The 18,712-nt window shown below is 38.0% G+C and overlaps 1 protein-coding gene across 12 annotated transcripts in view; it reads left to right on the top strand.

Moving 5' to 3' along the window:
* Positions 1 to 18,712, top strand: part of LOC310898533 (uncharacterized protein) — a 264,997-nt gene that overhangs the window by 173,768 nt on the left and 72,517 nt on the right. The window contains exon 3 of one of the 12 annotated variants that reach the window (XR_014583400.1): positions 6,031 to 16,877. The exons of the other annotated variants lie outside the window; for them this stretch is intronic. The gene's annotated coding sequence lies outside the window, so the exon portion shown is untranslated. Of the gene's footprint in view, positions 1 to 6,030; positions 16,878 to 18,712 lie in introns of those variants that run through there. 12 annotated transcript variants of the gene reach the window in all.

Genomic DNA, 18,712 nt, shown 5'->3' with positions numbered 1-18,712 from the left:
CTCTCTCTTCCTGTTCCTCACCTGTAGTGTTAAACAGTGGTGTTTCTTACCATACTGTTCTGAAGTTAATTTGATTAATAAGGTAATTAGGGAAAATGAACAATAACATAGAATAATAACATACAGGGGCCATAGATGTTCTGGTGTCCCTGGGCTCATTTGAATTATGATTTTGAAATTTTTTGAACGTATTTTTTGAATGTTTTTTGAAGAATTTTGAATGTAATTTTTTTTTCTGAATTTAAACTTAGATTTAAGGTCTTCTAACCAATTTAACTTAACTAAAAGTAAATAAAATCTTAAATAAAAATCTAACTTCTCTCTCCCATTTGCCACCACAGCCTTTGCTAACCTTGCAAAGAGTTAGGCATGCCCTACTCTCCCTGACTCCAATGAGAACTGTAGATTTGGACGTAGTTTGACTTTAAATGTCTGTTTAAACTCCACTTTCTTCCATCTGAGTTAAGTCTATACTTAAGTACTCTTTGAAATACAATATCTTTTACCATTATGTTTCTTCATTTCTTACTGTGAATCCTTCATACAGTGACCTTAGGAATGAAAAAGATTTTGAGGGAAAATAAAGGTGTTGTTCTAAGGCCACAGTCATTGTTAGGAAGAAATAGAAACAAGAGAACAGATCTACCAGAGAATTTTAATGTATTAAATACATGTACGCAACAAACTACTTCTAATTACTGGTGTTTTTGTAAAAGCTGATATACCTGCCTTACAGAGCTATCACAATACTCAACATTTTGGGAAAATGGACCAATGATCTCATTGGTCCTTCCTGTCTCTAACTGCTACATGGTTATATTTTATGCTGTATTGGATTTTTTAAAAAGATTATAACTAATCGCTGGTGATAAGGATATGTGTTATTGCTTGAAATGAAAAATCTACCATAGATCCATGTGGAGGGGGAAAAAAAAGAATGCTTTTAAAGGTGATTTTAAAGGATTCTGTAGGACTCGTGTAGTATAATTTCTGTGGGGAGCAATTATGGTAGAGAGCACTCCCTTGAAATATAATTTCTATATTCTAGCATTTGTTATTGCTCTTCTTTAATATTGCTGAATTTCGGAATGTAAATACCATCATTTTCTAAACACCTAGAATATTCAGTGACCCAACTAATTTACTTTAGAATATTCAGTTTCTACTTACTTTGTTAGCTAGCTCCTCAATTGCTTAATTGAGTATTTTAAGCCAATAAATTACCCTTCAACATTTCTGTCTGGAAGCTCAGTCAGTATCCAAAACAAGCTAGTCATTAATGAACACTTCCTCGAACAAAAGAAAGGAAGGCAGCAGATCTGAATTGTGGACCTTGTTTGGTTCCCTTATTCTAAACACATTAGTACACTGTATTTCCCCACTTATATAGGCTTTTGTATGGTGAGCATGTGACGGTTTAAATGTCCCAGCAGGGCATCCAGGGACTGCAAAAAGGAAAAAAAAAAAAGAATGAAAAATAAAAGAAAATTGTTTGGAACAATTTGCATTAGTTCAAGGGCAATGTTAAGCATTTTACAGCTGGTTTATTGCTATTCTTGTGCTGTTTAAGCTGTCTTTCATGTCAAAAGTCCTTTCCTGCTTACAAATCATCAGGAAGAATTGCGGCCACCACGCTGTTCGCCTAAGCTCCTCCAGGGGTTCTGGCCCTTTGATCACAGATATCGTTTGCAATCGAGTTAAAAATAGGGGGCTGCTGAGATAAGCCGAGGCTCTGACAGGAGAGCAGCTTTCCTTTTTCTTTTGGACTTTGTTCGCCCCTTCCCTAGTATGGGAACACGTAATCTGGGCACAGAAGGAGTAGTGTTATGGCTTTAGAAGATGCGTTTGAAGGAGCTGGGGAGGTCATTAAAGAGCTCAGCCCCTTGCCAGCACAGGCCAGCTTTGCAAGATCCTTGGGTTCAAAGGCAGACTTGTAAACCAGAGCCTCAGTACATAAAATTAACAAAAGCGAGCTTGCGTCCATCTTTGAGGCAGATTCAACTCAATGCCAAAATTTTAGCATTTCCCAGTTCTTTTTACTGGGGAGTCTTTTCCAAACTGATGAACATCGCTTCCCCAATAATTCCATTACAGTTGTCAAAGAACCCTGTGTGTATTAAGCCTGATAGAAAATTGTGGTTGACAGTGGTGGGCATTAGATCAAGTTTGAAGTAAGGGGCTCTGTTGTGGGGAAAATCTCCAGAACAGTGCGTGTGCTTTTCTCCTCTAGGTGTAGTAGAGAAAACTTTTCTTGAACAGTGTCTATGTGTGTGTGATTCTGAAGAAGAAAGGATGGCGTGACAAGTTAGGTTAATAACCCCAAGTAAATTCATTATATTTTTGTGCCATTTTCCTTTACAGTTATACTAGCACCTCCTTTTGGAAACATTCAGGTTTATGGTACAGAGAGAGGTCTTTAATTCCAACTGATTTTCTTTGTCCTTAAAAAAAAAATAAAATCAAATAACCCAAGATGTAGTCCACACAGAGATGGCCCAGGCAACATCCAGTCTACCTTTATTAATATTATTTATTTGTTTAGTTATATTGCTTAGGAACCTAGGTCATGAGCCCAGAGGCCTGTTGGACTAGATGCAAAACCAGAAAAACATATAACGAGAAACCAGTTTCTGCAGGCCTTTTGTAACCAACAATCTAAATACAGGGAGAGGCAGACCAGCTGTCACAGCACATCAGCAGCCTATGTTTTTAGCAGTCCTCATGGCAAAAGAGTTGTTTTAGAAGGGATTTGAATGCGGATGCAGAGGTAGCTTTGCAAGATGTGCAGTTTATATTTCATTTGATAGAGGAGAGGGAGTCAGAGAATATATAGGAGAGCTCAGTGCTGTTATAGATATGATGTTTAAAGGATATCAGGGAGGAAAGATAAGAAGGGAGAAGCAGATTTTATTAGTTGTACAGATTTATTTGGGGAAAAAAACTCGCAAGATCTTAAAAGGGCATTTGTGCCTGGAAGATTTTTTTTTTCCCAACATAGCAATTAGTATAATAGAAAATATAACTCTACCCATAAACTTTTTCTTGTTTATAGGGAGGACTTGTGTGGCCTATGAAATAGGCTACAGATATGATCATGCTGAATTTTGGCTTCACTGATTAATAATGTAAAGTAGCTCACTGTTGTCTAAGAAAGGACTGGAAGTTCTTGTCCCCCAAAATAAATGGGGGTGGTAGTTAATTGCTCTGCATTTTTTGCTGAGCGCAGTCACATAGGAGCTGTGATCTGACAAATCAGTAATTCTGTAAGTACATGATATTTTATGAAATCAGGAAAAGGTGAAGTTGGAGAGAAAAGTAAATCAGACTTGAATTTTAGGTGCAGTTTAACTGTTACAGCGCTGCCTCAGTGTATGCAAGATTAACAGGTCAAAACTTCTACTGCTGAGTTTTGAATCTGGGACTATTTTAGCTGTATAAATACTACCAGCAGTAACACTAAATAAAAAAAATCACTGGAAGCTTTGTGGGTAAAAGTCGCTTTTAGTTTTTTCCCCCTTTTTTATTTTTCTGGTAAGATAGAAGTTTTTTTTATCTGGATAGTTTTACTGGTATATATCTGGACAGAAAAAGAATCAAATGGCTTCTTTTATCTTTACAACAAAAGATATCTTTTCTCCAATGTGCTCCAACCATTCACTTAAGATTTATTACCTATAAAATAAAAGGAGCACCTTTATAATTTTTCAGAGACTGCATTAATATCTCAGATTCATTGGTCACCTTAGCAGCTGAAAGCAGCCATCAAAAATGTGAAACAGAACCATGAGCTGGAATGAAGAGAATTTTTTTTCATGAGCAAAGCACAGGTATGGCCAAAGAAACTGTTGAATGTCGAAGTGGTGATCCAAGAAAGGAGTGAGATCACCAGGTTTGCTCGTGGTTAGCTGAAAAGGTAAAGGAGTAACATGACCAGGTGCACATCTCTAACATCTTTCAACTTACTGTACTCAGCCCCTTTCGCAGTAAATGGGGAAATACGGGGACTTCTGCTATAGGACAGGCTGGTTCTGCAGTGTAGTTGATGCTAAAGCTGAAAACTGATCAAGTGAACCATGTATTTAAAAACTCCCATCTCTCTTTGTTGACCCCGGAGGGGGATCTGAGACAACTAGCTTGGCTGTAGATATGGCAGTGTACTCATCTAAGAGTACATGACCTGAAATGCAGTCACCCGCACCTTAGGACTTGGGTCTCACCTCCTTCTGTAGATGTAATGCAGGGAATAAGCTTATGAATGGTTTCCTTTTGGTGGAGAATGAATGTGTCTACTTCAATTTTTTCCCATCTCTGTTGCCCTTGAGGACTGGAAGCCTGCCCTTGGCCTAGGGGAAGGAGGTGGGACAGAAGATGGCCGGTTGTGGAGAGATTCTTGTCCCCTCAACTGCCCCTCTTTGAATCGGTACCATGTGCCATGGAGCAGCCTACTTTGGGGTGCTTTGTCTGACTGTGATCAACGGGGACAGGCAACCGCAGAAGAGGCAGGTGAAAGCTAACATCTGCAAAACACTGAATAGCCTTCTCTTGGGCAGCATTGTGTGCTCTCTGAGCTTGCTTCTGATGTGTCCAGTTACAGAACTGATCCAGTTTTCTTTGACATAATACTGAAAGAAAAACACAGAGCATATTAATACTTGTCCCATGTGGAGAAAGCAAAGCATTTATTTTAAACATATGTAAAATATATAATTAATATACAGAGAAAAAATATTTATTGCTCCTTAATACAAAACATAATACAGTAAGTGCTAATAGCAAGCCACCATAAATCTATATTGTTGATGATGTCAGAATGCTCATCAGATTCAATTCTTACATGGTTTATGGTAATTATACAGCTCATTTGCTAGTTAAAGGAGTCCCTGTTGTAATTTCTAGTAGTGTGGTGATTGCAATTTGTGTTAGGAAGCTGCTTAACTGTGTGATATTAAACTGTTGTACTTGCTTGTTCTTGAGGCAAATGTAAGCAAAATTGCTATACTCCTGAGGCAAACTTTGGAAATGTGCTATACCTGCCTCTGTACCTACCTTCTGCTGTCCAATGTGAGAGAAAGTCTCCTCACCAGTCAGGAAGATTAAGATATACTTAGAAAATAAGCTGTGTGGTGTGTGTATCTTTGAAGGAGACGATCTTTCACATGGCTTTGAATTTAATACATTTGTGGTTTTAAACAGAATTAATTCTGTGGCTGTGGAAAGCATAATTTTCACTATGGTCCTGTAATCACTAACATGTAGGTTTGACCTACCACATATGTAGGCTTTTGAGATGGGAAAAGTAATGTAATTGGAGATTTTATGTAGGTATTCCTCTTTGAGAGGAGATGTAGACTCTACACATGAGCCTCAGCTTTTAGAACAACAGTGAAAAAAGACGAGATGTTTTGCTCTTGAAAAAAATAGCTTGTCTCCTTCCAGCCCTTTAGAAAGTGCTGCTTGAAGGTGGCCTTGCTTGCAACTTACTGGTTAGAACTAGCACCTTCTGTGAAATGGCTTAGCTCTAACATGATTGAAAACACCAATTCCTAATGTATTGCCTTTGTATCTGAGTTTGCTTCCTTGTTCACTGTTGTTTTTTTACTCAGTTTCTAATATATTGCAAGGTTATGTGTAGTGACATCTATGGCAGAAATGGCATTATGCCTTTATATAGGGAATAACATAAAAACAGTCTCCGGGATTGTTTTAAATTTCCTTCTGATGATCTGTGCCTCAGGGAGGGGAGATAGGGAAGGGATAGAAAAAGACCTTTGAAGAGAATGGAAAATCCATTTGCACAGATGTCTGGAAAATCGGTTTCCTCCCAAGCTGTTGTAATACTTTTGAAGAAATCATTATATTACCTTTTAATCCCCTAGTGCCAGCAGTTGCCTGTGTGACTAGATATTGCCAGCAGTGGTCTGTGTCTGACAATCTTTCCTCAGTGTGCACATGTTAATTAGATTTGTTCCTGTGGAGAAGCACACTCATGCACATAAACACATGCATTTTTTCATTTTCAAATTTTGACAGAGATTAAGAACTGTAAGGACCTGTCAAGCCATATGGAACACCATTTACTTCCTTTTTGGCACCAAGTATATCCTGTCCCTATAGAAAGGAAGAACTGCTGCAAAAATGTTGGCATGTGCATTGCTTGTGATAGTCCATGCACCAAGAAAATGGGATACTCAGGCTTCTTTCTTCTTTTTGCAAGACATGCAAGACAATATAAACTGAATATTAGTTCAGTATTTTTTGTATATTCTATATTATTTATTTCATATATCTGTATGAGAGTTTGAAATCTGTGATGAAATAATCTGTGGCATTACTCTTATTTATGTCTAAGATGGTGCTGTATAGATAAATACGTATCACCCATGAATTTACTTGCATTTCTGTATACACATTACACAGTTTCAGCTTCTTAGTTTTGTCGACTTTGCAGTCACATCCTGGGGAAAAGAAACTGTGCAATCTGTTACTGGAAAATACATAATACTGTCACAAGGGCACCTGGACTACAGGGGGGTCTGCTGGGTGTACAATGGAATATTCCTGCATGCATTTTTGCATGTTAAACTTTTGTCATTTAATGGATTAATAGATTATATCATGCTTTGAATACCAGTATCATTTGTCAGCCAAATCTCTGTCCCTTCAGTCAAGGAACTGTATATAAGTTAAAATGTCACACACTTAAGTAACATTAAAAAAATAAAGGGAGGAAATTAAAAAGAAGTCTCATGATTTGATGACTAGATGATGATTAGATCAGTACAGTTACTAATGTAGAGGTAATACTATGTAATTAGTATGATACCCATGTAAACAATATTGTCTTTGTAGTCATAATACTGAAGGCACAAATCCATACCACTCCTTCAGTAACAAGGCTTTGCTTCAATTGCTAACAAAATCCGGAAAAGTTCTTGTTGAGGATGTGTCTTCATATAAAATGCTTTACTGGGCACCCTTGGGTAGGAGGTGGTGAGCCAGACTGATTGCTTAAGCCTCAGCCACTGAAATTGTAATTGTGTGTGTTGGTGACCTTGGGATTAGGATAAGAGAAAGAAAGTCGCTCTGTTTTCGAGGTCATGTTGCTGTTCAGATTTCTTAAAGGAGACTATTTTCCAGTTGTGAGGATGTACCCCCCCACATTTTTTTTCTGTCTCTTTTACAGTTCCTTTGAAAGAGTGATGCAGATGTTATCTGAGCTTTGTTTATTCTGCCATAGACAAAGATGATATGTCCAAAGTCAGCTAAGTAACCTCTCAAAGCCACTTAAATGTGCATTATCTCACAGACGTGAGCAGACACATGGTAATTGGCTTTCTCCTGGTAGTAAGTAGAGTTATGTTAAATGTGGGCCTGAGGGGAACCCCTGTTTTGGGTTGTAGTTTATTATTAGGTGAGGAAATTACCGGACACCTCCAGCTGCCATTAATCAGCCATGGAGCCTGACTGGAGCCAAGTGAGAGGCCTGTGGGTGGATGCCGCTGAATGGCAGGGAAATACAACGAGACAGAGACAAATGTTTTCCAGCCTAGCAGCACTAAACTCTGCCCTTTCACAGTCCTTAACATGCATGTTCAAATTGATTTAGTCTGTTTACCCCCTCAGCCTAACCATCCATTTCCATTGAAGACTGACAGTTTTATGTGTTGCTACCATGTTATTATGTGTGGCTGTGCTGCCAGTAGCTATAGGATTTCAGAAGGGCTCACTTCCAGACATAAAGGGAGAGGGGGGTGGGGAGCTTGAGTCATTTAATTCCCTTTTACAGGGTGCAAAACATGTTGAGCATGATACCAATTCTCTCTCTCTCCCTCCCTCTTTCCTTCCTTCCTTTCTTCCCCCCCCTTTATTTGTTTATTCATTTATGTATTGACTTTGGGTCAACACACGCCATGAAAAAGCCTTAAATAAACTTGCGTGCTTGAGAAACACATCTGTCAGGTGATGTAAGTGTCTGGCTTATTCCTCTTCCTGTTTAGTTTACAAACATGCCATTCCTTCAGGGCTCTGGTATGCTGACAGAGAGGCAGCTGGAGGTGGGTGCTGCTCAAGCGAGAAGGAGCGCAGGTAGCAGAGCCATGAGCTTCAGCCGCCTCCTGAGCATACTTGAGGTTCTTCCCCCCACTCAGATGGGAGGTCAACGTGCCGAGGCTGCAAGAAATGCTGAACTCATTTGTTGCATGCATGCAAAAAATGGAAACACGGGGAAACTAATGGGAGGAATTGTTTTTCTGTTTTGCAGTTTTTGAGGCAGAAAGCATTAGCTCTAGAGGGAGAGCCAGGATGTGGCTCTTTCTCCCCACAGAATGATCTGTATTGAAATTGCAAAAACAAACAAAAAACTTATGATTTGATCTGAATGCAGGAAGCTCAGGAAGCCCCAAAGAGAAAGAAGTGGCAGACTGAATTTTGAGCAACCCTATGTTCAGGTTTTCCTCATGGGCTCACTTAAATCTGTCTTACGAATACTTGGGTTCGTAATTTTAGTGCAGTCAAGTGGTTTTGTCTTCTAGCTTTGAATTTTTTTTTCTCTTTTCCAAACATTTTTTCTTCCAGGGCAGCCTGTGTCCAAATTAACAAATCATTAAATTTTAAGAAGAACATAAGATGATTCCTTCCTTCCTTCTTCCCTTCCTTCCTGTGTCCATATGTAAAATACATGATTACTGTGGAGCAATTGCATCAAAGTTAGCCTGCAATAATGGCATCATCCTCTGGCTTCCCCTTACATCGCCTGACTTCATTCCTGTTGAATCATACCAAGCTCAGAAACCAAAAATGAAGGCAAAAAGTACTTACACAATCAAAATGCTAATTTCTGTGCTGAGGCTGATATGTGCCTGTCATACTGCATGTCAGATCCTGTGTACAGACAGGCAGATCCTCTGCATGCTGCTTTGCATTGAAACATCTGCAGAAATGCTGCAGTATCTTCAGAAGAGTTTTAAAGTTTTAAATAATACAGCAAACTAATGCAATAAGCAGAACAGCTGTAATGCACAGTGCTGCATATACAAAGCAGATACATCCCTTGTGGTAGTCCTGTCTCTGTAAGAGAGAAGTTATTTGCTAAGATGTCTTCCAAAGCTAGCTTTCACACGCAGGTGATCTTGTCTGACATAGTCTTTGACATCTTTTAGGGGGTAATTCCTGAGAGACATAATTCCTTTAGGGGTAATTCCTGGCATACATGTAAAATTCAAATTGGGTAATACAGCATTCCCCAGATAAACTTACAAAAAGTTAATAAATAAATAAATGAAAATGATGGTCTCAGAAAAACATTGCTTGTCTGTTTAATGGCAACTGCCTGATAGGTTTATATTAATCCTTAAAAAGAAAAAAAAGGGAAAGAAAAAAATGTATGTCTTGTAACAGAGTTGGCATAATTTCATAGCATCTGGTATTATTACATGAATGCACTACTACAAGGCCAATTTATTGAAAAACCCTCCCATTTTCAATATAAGTAGTACTATATTCCAACATTTTGTATTAGGAAAGCTAAAGGTGTGTCTTAACCATTCTAAACCGTATGTTTTCAAAAATGGATCAATTTTTCTTTCAAAAATTACTGTATATGTATTACTACACAATTAAGGCATTAAAATCAAAATGAAATTATGATCTCCTTTTGGGGGTGGAGGAGAAAGGAAGGCAGGTGCTGAAGAGGCAGGTGCTGTAAAAAAAAGTTTCTATTTTGATGGATAGTGACATTCTCCAAACTACATTTTTGTACTCTTTTTAAAATGACATTTCTACTGTGTTCACCACTTGCATTTATGCAGGACCTGTGGTGTGAAGTGGCTTCTCCTGAGTACTCTTTGCCCATGATCACATTCTATCTGTGGATGGTGGGGTCACTGTTTACAACACCTGGCTGTGTGGTTCTGGAAAAAATATTTAGGAAGATGGTGACATAGTTTGTGAAAGCCTCTGTCAAGTCCCTAGTGCCATAAACACTGATGAGTAAATCAGGAAGAGCTTAGAGGTCAGAGTGTTTTTGGTTTCTTTCCCTGTAGTAGAACCTCTGCTTTTGCAAAAATAGCTCTTTGTGGCTGGCTCTGCAAATCCTGTCAACCCCTCCTCCCCTCCGCCCCCCTCCTTAATGGCCAGATTGGTGAAATTTTTTGTGTGCTAGGAGAAACACAAGCTCTTAGTCCTTCCCGAGGCGTGCAGACATGGCAACCAGTCCCTTGCAGAGATCCCGTGGGTATTTCAAATTAACCACTTCCATTTTGTGTCTCTTTTCCCTTGCTGCCCTTTTCAGCTTCGTTTTACTGATCATTCTCATCTCCAGCACTGTTGGGTTCTCCAAAGTCAACAAAAGATGTCCCTGAGTTTTTCCGCTGCTCTGATGTTGTAGTTTTTATGTGCCAGCGTGAAAAAAAAAATAGTCAAACTTCCTTTTTTTAACTTTCAGATTGTGAACACTGAGATACAAAATACAATGTCTTTTCTGTTATATCCATTCATCTATTCTATGACAGTTGCATACAAAATAACCCTAAAAAGCTTGCAGAAGGCCCAACAGTGGGGAAGGCAAAAACAAAAAACAACCAACCAACCAACCAACCAAACGAAAAAACAAAGCAAGGAAGCTTTTATAAAATGTGAATAAAACTTTAACTAAGATTTATGTTTTTCTAGTTAGGCTTATGTTTGTGTCAGAGTCTCTGTTAGAAAAGGAGGAGAAGAGAAAGCAAAAGCCCAGTATTAGTGGATACTTCTTTTCTTGGACCTTGAACATGAGTAAAATATTTGTAAAACCATTTGGAGCCATTATACTTATTTGTAGTAAAAATCATCCTCAGACTTCCTCCACATCAAAGGTAAAGTTTCCATTATTCTGTCAATGCTATGGCATAAAGGAACCCTTGCCATTTAGTCATTTTATATTTTAATTGTTTTCCAAATGCTTGATGAGGGAGTGGGGTGAACACTGAGGCTGGGGAGCTCTAAGTGAGCTGCAGTTGAAAATGGGGAGGCAGTAACTGCAGGAATACCGAGTGGCTCTCACTATTGATCTTGGAACCAAACTGTTGCAGAGTCACTGTATTTACCTGCCATATAACGAGTAAAATAGTCACCAGGAATCCTTTGTGATGTCTTTGGTTCAACTACAGAATTGACCTCTGAGTGTGAATGAGTTGAATATTGTACATAATAACTCTAAGACTTAGTGTTTGTAAACAAGGATGAAATTATTGTGGCATCTTATGTCTGCTGGTGACTGGCCTTCGTCTGGGTATCATGCTGCTGATTTACAACCCTCTGAGCCCAGCGGTTTAGCCAGTTTTCAGTCCACCCCTGTGTCCAGCTATCTGGGCTGTTCTTCATCAGTTTGTAAATGAGGATGTTGTGGGTGGCAGTGGGCTTGACTTTCCGTGTTGTGTTTTACTGACTTAACAAGAGTATAAAGCAGGGAGACAGGCCTCTCTCAATTGCAGATTTGACGCTGGTCATTATTAGTGGATTTTTTAAATGTATTTTTTGAACATAAAGCTATGCCAGATTAAAGCAATTGTCTTGAATTGATGTATACTGCATATACAGTTCTCTTTGAACTAATCTTGTTTCTTAGCACTTTCCATTCCCGGTTGTGACTCTCAAGTCCTTATTTCATGAAAAGTGGCGTTCACATTGCAAATTGTAGACATCTTTCTCACACACATTGCTAAGTATTGCAGTCAGTATTTTAAAAATTTTCTTTCAAAATGTGATTTGTGAAGTGAGAGCATCTGTTCAGTCCCTGTCTCTACTGAAATATTGCTATGTAATTCTTCAAATGAATATGCATTGAAAATATATAAAACATTTTGTTCTTGAGGAGCTAAGACTTACTGTTCATATCATTGCCTGACATCATTACTTTTTCATTGCTAAGAATTAAAAAACAAAACAAAACAAAACAAACAAACAAAAAAAACACCCCACCTTTTTAATGGTGTGCCTGTCTAGAGAAATGTGTAAAATGATGCTGCGGTATTTGAAGATATAAAATGGTACTGGAAATAGACCCTAAGATATTTAAAAATTGTTTTCCATTGAAAAGGATATGATAATACTTAAAGTCCCAGCTTTAGATTCTATAAAAACTTAACCACATGGTGAGATTTAAGCATGTGAATTGAAGGGACAGTGCTATAGGAACAGTTTTATCACGTTTCATTTAAAAGCAGCCTTTTCTGCTGGGGAAAGTAAAGCACAGCATCTCCAACATTTTCCAGCATAAGAGCAAAGGAGGACAATAGAAAAGCCAATAGTTATCAACCTATTAATAAATGCTCAGTGCACAGGTAATTTAATAATGGCCTTCCCTTAATTTCCCCTGCCTTCAGCTTGTTCCTGTAAACACGCAGGCAACTGCATGCTATAATGTAAGAAGTAGCTGTTTCTTTATGTAATGTAAATCTAATTTTTGATGGTTTACATGTAAAATTGCCTTGGTTGCTGCAGAATGTTTTAAAATTCACCCAGTGAATTTTCAATAGCTGGCCTATACATCCCTTTCATTCAGCTGTTTTTCCTTCTGGAGATACTTAAATAATATCTTGAGGGTGTTTCCTCTTAATGAGGTAATAATACCCATATCCTGGGCTAAATAAACTTGAGGCCAAAGGCCTAGGTGTTTATTAGCAGAGGATGTGGTTATTAACAAAGTTAACAGGAAGCACCCTCGAATTATTATTTTACTGACATTTCTAATGATTATGCATTTGAGAAATAATTGGTTGAAAAATAATGCTTATGCTTTTAGGAGGGCAGGTGAAGCAGAAGATGATTTATAGAAGCTTTGTTTGTCAGGAGCTGATGTCTCAGTCAGGCACCTTCTGAACTGGCTGGTGATAGCAGAGGTAGGAAGATCAGCATGCTTTCAACAATTGCTGCCTTGGGCACTTCGGGTCAGCACAGTACTTCCCTTCATGCAAAAATGCCAATGGAAGTTTTGGTTTTCAGTTCAAAGCCAGTTAGACCATGCATCCTCTTAAGACACTGCAGTTATTTGTCAACAACAAAGGTAGCAAAAGCGCATGGATTTGCTACGTTTGTGTCTTGTTAGCCTTGATAAGTGACAACCGGCAACCTAATCCTCTCTAGTAAGGGAATTGTGCCCCCAAAGGAGCAATAATAATGAACTTAGCACTTAGAGAAACTGGTTCTCCTCTCTGGATCTAAATTGGTTTTGCAGAGATAGACAGAGGAACCGAGACAAAGGGAACTTAAATAGCATGCCAAGTTTTTGTCACAAGTAAACAGGAGTTTGGAGAAGACTCTGGACTCAGTCTGGTGTTCCTTCTTCTGTCTTGTAATACCTCTGTCCTGCATGAATAGACTCAAAGGCCTTGGCTCCACTTTCCAGGCATCTACCACTATGGATAGAGTTTCATTTACAACACTTCTTCTCATTTGTTTTGTATGATGCAAATGCTGTCAGGCTGCAAACTTTACAGATGAGAATGCGCAAACTTCTCACAACCTGGAAGCTAAATACACGTACATGTTCTCAAGGCTGGAGTCTAAGAGAGATCAGATTAGTTTTAATTCACTCATATGAAATCAACAGCTGTATAAAATCTCACCAGATTCCCTTTATATCTACAGAACAGAAACTCATTGGATTTAAACATAATAAGGTGATTCAGTGAACTGACATGTCTCTGCTGTTTGTTCGTTAAGGCAGAAACTGTAGCAAACTACTTTTGAGTCAACTGGCATCTGTGATCCAAAATTTTGCCAGGCTTAATACCCTCTGTTGAAGATATGGCAGTGACTAATTGCTATGCTGACGGCTTGTTTAAGTTGAATATAGGATGTTTCTCGTGTTAGAACAAAAACAAAAATACAATGGCTAACTATGTTTTGCCTACAATTAACAGAATAAACATCTTATTAGGCATAGAGGACACAAACAGATGTTCTAATTGCACATCTGTGAGAAATTGGTATTTGCTAGTTCCACTGTAGCTTGACCTCTGTACCTCGGGAAGTTTCAGTCCCGTAGGATTTAAATGATTTATTGATCTGGATGCAATGAATATTGCAGAAACAAGACGTATTTCTAAGAAGTTAAATACATCCTCATTCTGTGTAGCACTAATTCATGTTTGAAGGGAATCTACACTCTGCTTTAATCAGAGCAGAGACATCAACAGTGCTTAGTGTGTCCTTGAACAAGTGGGAGGAAAGATGAAATATGCAAAGGATATACCAGGGAACTGGGGGAACATGGAAACAAGGAAATCAGTTCCAGTAGTTACATCTTTCTCTGTAGAGTTCCGGAAAACATTTTGTAAGACTGACCAAAGAAATTGGTCAGTTTTTTTTTTTTGGTAACAATTTTTTTTTTGGTAACAAGCTAAACAAGTTAAAACCCTCACACTCTACACTGAAGATTAATTTTACATCACAATTCACTATCCATAAACTTGACAAAGCTTCATATATGGTATGAAGAGAGTTATGATTTATACTGACAGATTTTCTTGACAAGTTTAAAAAATAGCAAATAATGAATAGCATGTGGCCTTAACTCCAAAGATCAGCTGCAACATAGGAGACTACAAAATAATATGCTTACCTCTACATTGAAAAATTAGCCATAGTGGATTTGTTTTTATTTTATTTTATTTTATTTTATTTTATTTTATTTTATTTTATTTTATTTTATTTTATTTTATTTTATTTTATTTTATTTATTTTATTTTATTTTATTTTAATTTTTGATACCTATGCCTTTGGCACAGGAAATGCTTGTTACTGTGCATAGTTTTGAGCATCTTAAGAGTTCCACTGAAGGCAACGCTGACATCAGAAGCTGGAAGACTCTATTCCCAAGCCCAGTGCTGGTTGTCAGGGCAATGTTATCAATTTAGCTATCTGTTCCTGCCAACAACAATTAAACCACGTTAAAATGAAGGACAACAAACCTCTACATTTTTAACTACACTGATTTCGTATACAGCCGTCTGAAATCAGCACAGAGGAATCAACAAATGGCATGGCCCTCGATTTGTCTGACCTTCTAGAGATCACTCAGAAAATTATTATTTTTTATTAAACGTCAAACAAAGCTGAAGTTCATTTTGCTAAAAGAAAACGAGCTAGAGGAAAGTAACAAATTTATTGCAATGGAAGAATGGTTGGATCTTACCAGCTATAAGCAAAAGGTTTGTAATCAATGTGGAAGTACCCAGAGTACGAGTTCCTCATCTGCAGCTCACCTCTGGCCAGTGACATGGTGGTATCCTTGTTTCGGTGTGCTCATTGCCACAGTCTGGCAGCACATCAGGAAAGTGAACTCAGAAAACAAAATGGTGAAGTGAAAATGAAATGGTGAATGAAAAATGTAGAAAGAGCAGACAGAAGATAGCAAGATGATAGGGGAGGAGAATTAAGAGGTTTGAAGTGAAATGGTGGAGTGGAGTGATTCACTGAATGAGCGGTGAGGGAAGGAAGACCTTCCTCCTGCTCATCTGAACGGGGTCTCAGGCTGGTTGTACCAGTGGCTTGTTTTGCAGGGATGTGAATGATGATAAAAGTTGTCTATTGTCATTGTCGTGCTTGCTCTCTGTGATGTTATAAAGTTTGCTAAGGGGTGGGAAAACAGAAAGAAGTGATCATCTGAGTGATCATCACACGGGTCATTGTGCCGTGTGATGGCTGGACCTTTAACCAGCTCTGAACTCTTCCACTGGGCAGGCTGGGATACTGTTAGTTTCATGGAAAACAGCTTCTTTGACAGAAAGTTATAATCCCTTTTTAGGCTTTAAACTCAGCTTACTCCTAAGGAGAACCCCAGTTAGTATTAGAAAATAAGCTCTTATCATTAAAATACTATGGTAATATATTTCCAATACAAACAAACAAACCACAAAATTGATAGGAAAACACACCCACACATTCATGTGTGCATATATAATTTATGTAAATCTCTATCCAAAGGATGACTTCATTAATGATGGGTATTCAGTGAGAATTCAGTACAGTGTATCCTATTTATTTGTTTCATATAATTTCGTAACTTATTCTTTATGTCACCATTTTTTCTCCCTTTTTAGGAAGATATGCTCTACCTTACAGTTTTGAGAATATTTCTGTGGTGCTTTATGGGTTTTGAACTATTTTATGTGGCACATAGAAATGTTGAAATAAGAAGGCAGGTTCATTCTTTGCTATGTGTTTGAGAAGCTAATTCACGGCTTCTGAATTTATACTTATCTTTTATTTTAGGCTGGTATGAGGGCATCCTCCAGGTATTTTCAGTTAACTGTTTGGTACATTGCAAACACATTTTATACGTTTCGTGTATTTTCTGTGTACTATCTGTAGCTGTTGTAAGACAGTATTTACTGAGGAAATCTTTCAAGAGTTCATATATATGGTTTTAATGATATTATTTCCCTTTCCCAAGAAGTGATTTATACATATATCAGATTTAAAATATATGACTCCTAGAAAGGCAGCCACAAAACACAAGACTGTGGTCATATAACACAACTCCAGTGTCAAAGAAAGGCTGTATTTTAGCGTTTTGACACGATTGTAATGAAATATGGCTTAATATAAGACTAACTGAAAGTCAAATGTTGTTTTGCAAGAGAAAGACACAGTAACTTGTTGTTCTTAAGTAAAGTTCTGATGGTGATTTGGTTATGTTACATGCAAACCTTATGATTAGACACTGTTAATACTAAAAACTGAAAATTAAGAAACAAGAGAGAGATCACGCAGATCTTCAATTCCAAGGCAAGTTCAGCTGTCAGCTGAAAGCCTTCATTTACCTTTATTATTGTGTGAATGACTCTGAATCTGGAGAATCAAAGTCCTTCTGTCCTACAGAATGTACATAATGAGAAGGGGACATGCTTGTCTCTCTCATTCTCTGTCCTTGCAGAAATCTCCTAAAGCAGCAGAGCTGGCAAGGTTCCTATTTTAATTTGTTCCCTGCACACCGATGCACTTGTGCCCTTTTGGATGCTGCGACTGCTGGGTTCAAGTAACAACGCTCCAGTATTTCTTTACCTTCTAGCTAATCTATGGACAAAAGCATTGGTATTATTGAATCACTGTGTATAATTTTATGGACAAAGCAGACTTATAAAACTTATGGTTATTATAGATTGAAAACAAACAATTTCAGTAAAAGCAGGTCCTGGATTAGCACTTTGAGTGTGAGACAGTCTCTTAGGTCAGCAGATGTTTTATTCAGAGTTTATTCTTACATATGGGCAAAAAGATGTCATTTTGTCTGTACCTGAAATGAATACAAAATAGGAAAATGAATAATTATTCTGAGCTTGTGGGACAAAAATGATGCATGTAACAAGTTTCACCTCAGAAGGCTACTGATAGTGTGAGGAGCTTGTCAGAAATATAATGCTAGTCTTACTTTGCTCTATATTTTTAAAGATATTTTTTATACTCTAGCAAAAAACAGGTTATTTACTGAAACCTGTGCTAATGAATGATAGAACTCAGATGCAGTAAAAATCAGACCTCTTCATTACTGTGGTTGATGACAGTCTGTAATTTGTCATTATGTGTTGATCCTTAAAAAAAAAAAAAAAAGTACAGTAGGGTTGATCTTGTAGTAAAAGATATGAGCCAGAGTATAAGGACGTGGAAAAAAAAAAAACAAACAAAAAAAACACTTCAACTTATGTAGTCTGGAAAACGCACAGAGATAATGTCAACTTTAATTACTGTTTTCTTCCGAACACAGGGAATAGGCCAAAGGGCATGAATGGAAATTAAAGAAAAATGGAAAACAGATGGTAGGAAGTATGCTACAGGAACTGGAATACAGGCAGCACTGTACATAATTTACCAAAAATAAAAGGAGCCTTATGAATTATTTTGTCCCACTTTAAACAACATCTTCTTATGGTCTGTTTCACAACAATGTTATTACTAAATCAAGTCCGCATTGATAGCTACAGCTGTAATGTTGCCAGAATTTAAAATTCTTCCTTCTCCAGCTTTTATAAGACATCTTTGAAATATAGGTCAAGCAAAATTGGATGCTGAAAGATAGCCACATAAATTAATGGCCTGACATTCAAAAGTGCTGGCCACCATATATTTCAGGGGGTATTGGTTGAATACTTGCCATTTTGGAAAAGGTTGACATTGATTTAAATGCTTCAGTGTGGGATTAGGAACCTAATTTTAATAACCATTTTAAAATAAATCATGTCAATATTTACGATGATATATAGTAAAATGCTGTTGCATTGTTTAAGGGGCTTTCATTTGGATAGGAAATAATTTAGTCCAAGCAGAATTTCTTCCCCCTTTACAGCAGATTTTTCTAAGTTGAAGGAGCTGATTAGGGTATGGCCCTGATGTGTAGTGGGGAGGTTTCAGAGTCTGAAATTGGGAAGACTTTAAGTCACGCAAAGCCATAGGCTGGTGAAACACACAAAAAAGAAATAGCAGCCATTGAAATAAATCCTGAAATTCCTGCTTGTTTTGAAATCTATCTTTTCTCCTCCATGTCCAATCCTGCTGCATGCAGCCGTGGCGTGGCAAGGCAGGGCAGGTGGTAGGGCTGACCCATATTCTCAGTGTATGGCTGAGAACCCCACAGGCTGCCCCTACAGCTGTGCCCACTTACTTGCCCTCCAAGTGTTTTGGCCACCTTCAGCTGGCCAGGGGCATGGGACAGCCCACAGTCTGCTTTCCCAGCCCT

Source organism: Anser anser (genome assembly GCF_964211835.1).
Source record: "Anser anser genome assembly, chromosome: 4".
NCBI lineage: Eukaryota > Metazoa > Chordata > Aves > Anseriformes > Anatidae > Anser > Anser anser.
This window is presented reverse-complemented; position numbering and strand designations above follow the sequence as displayed.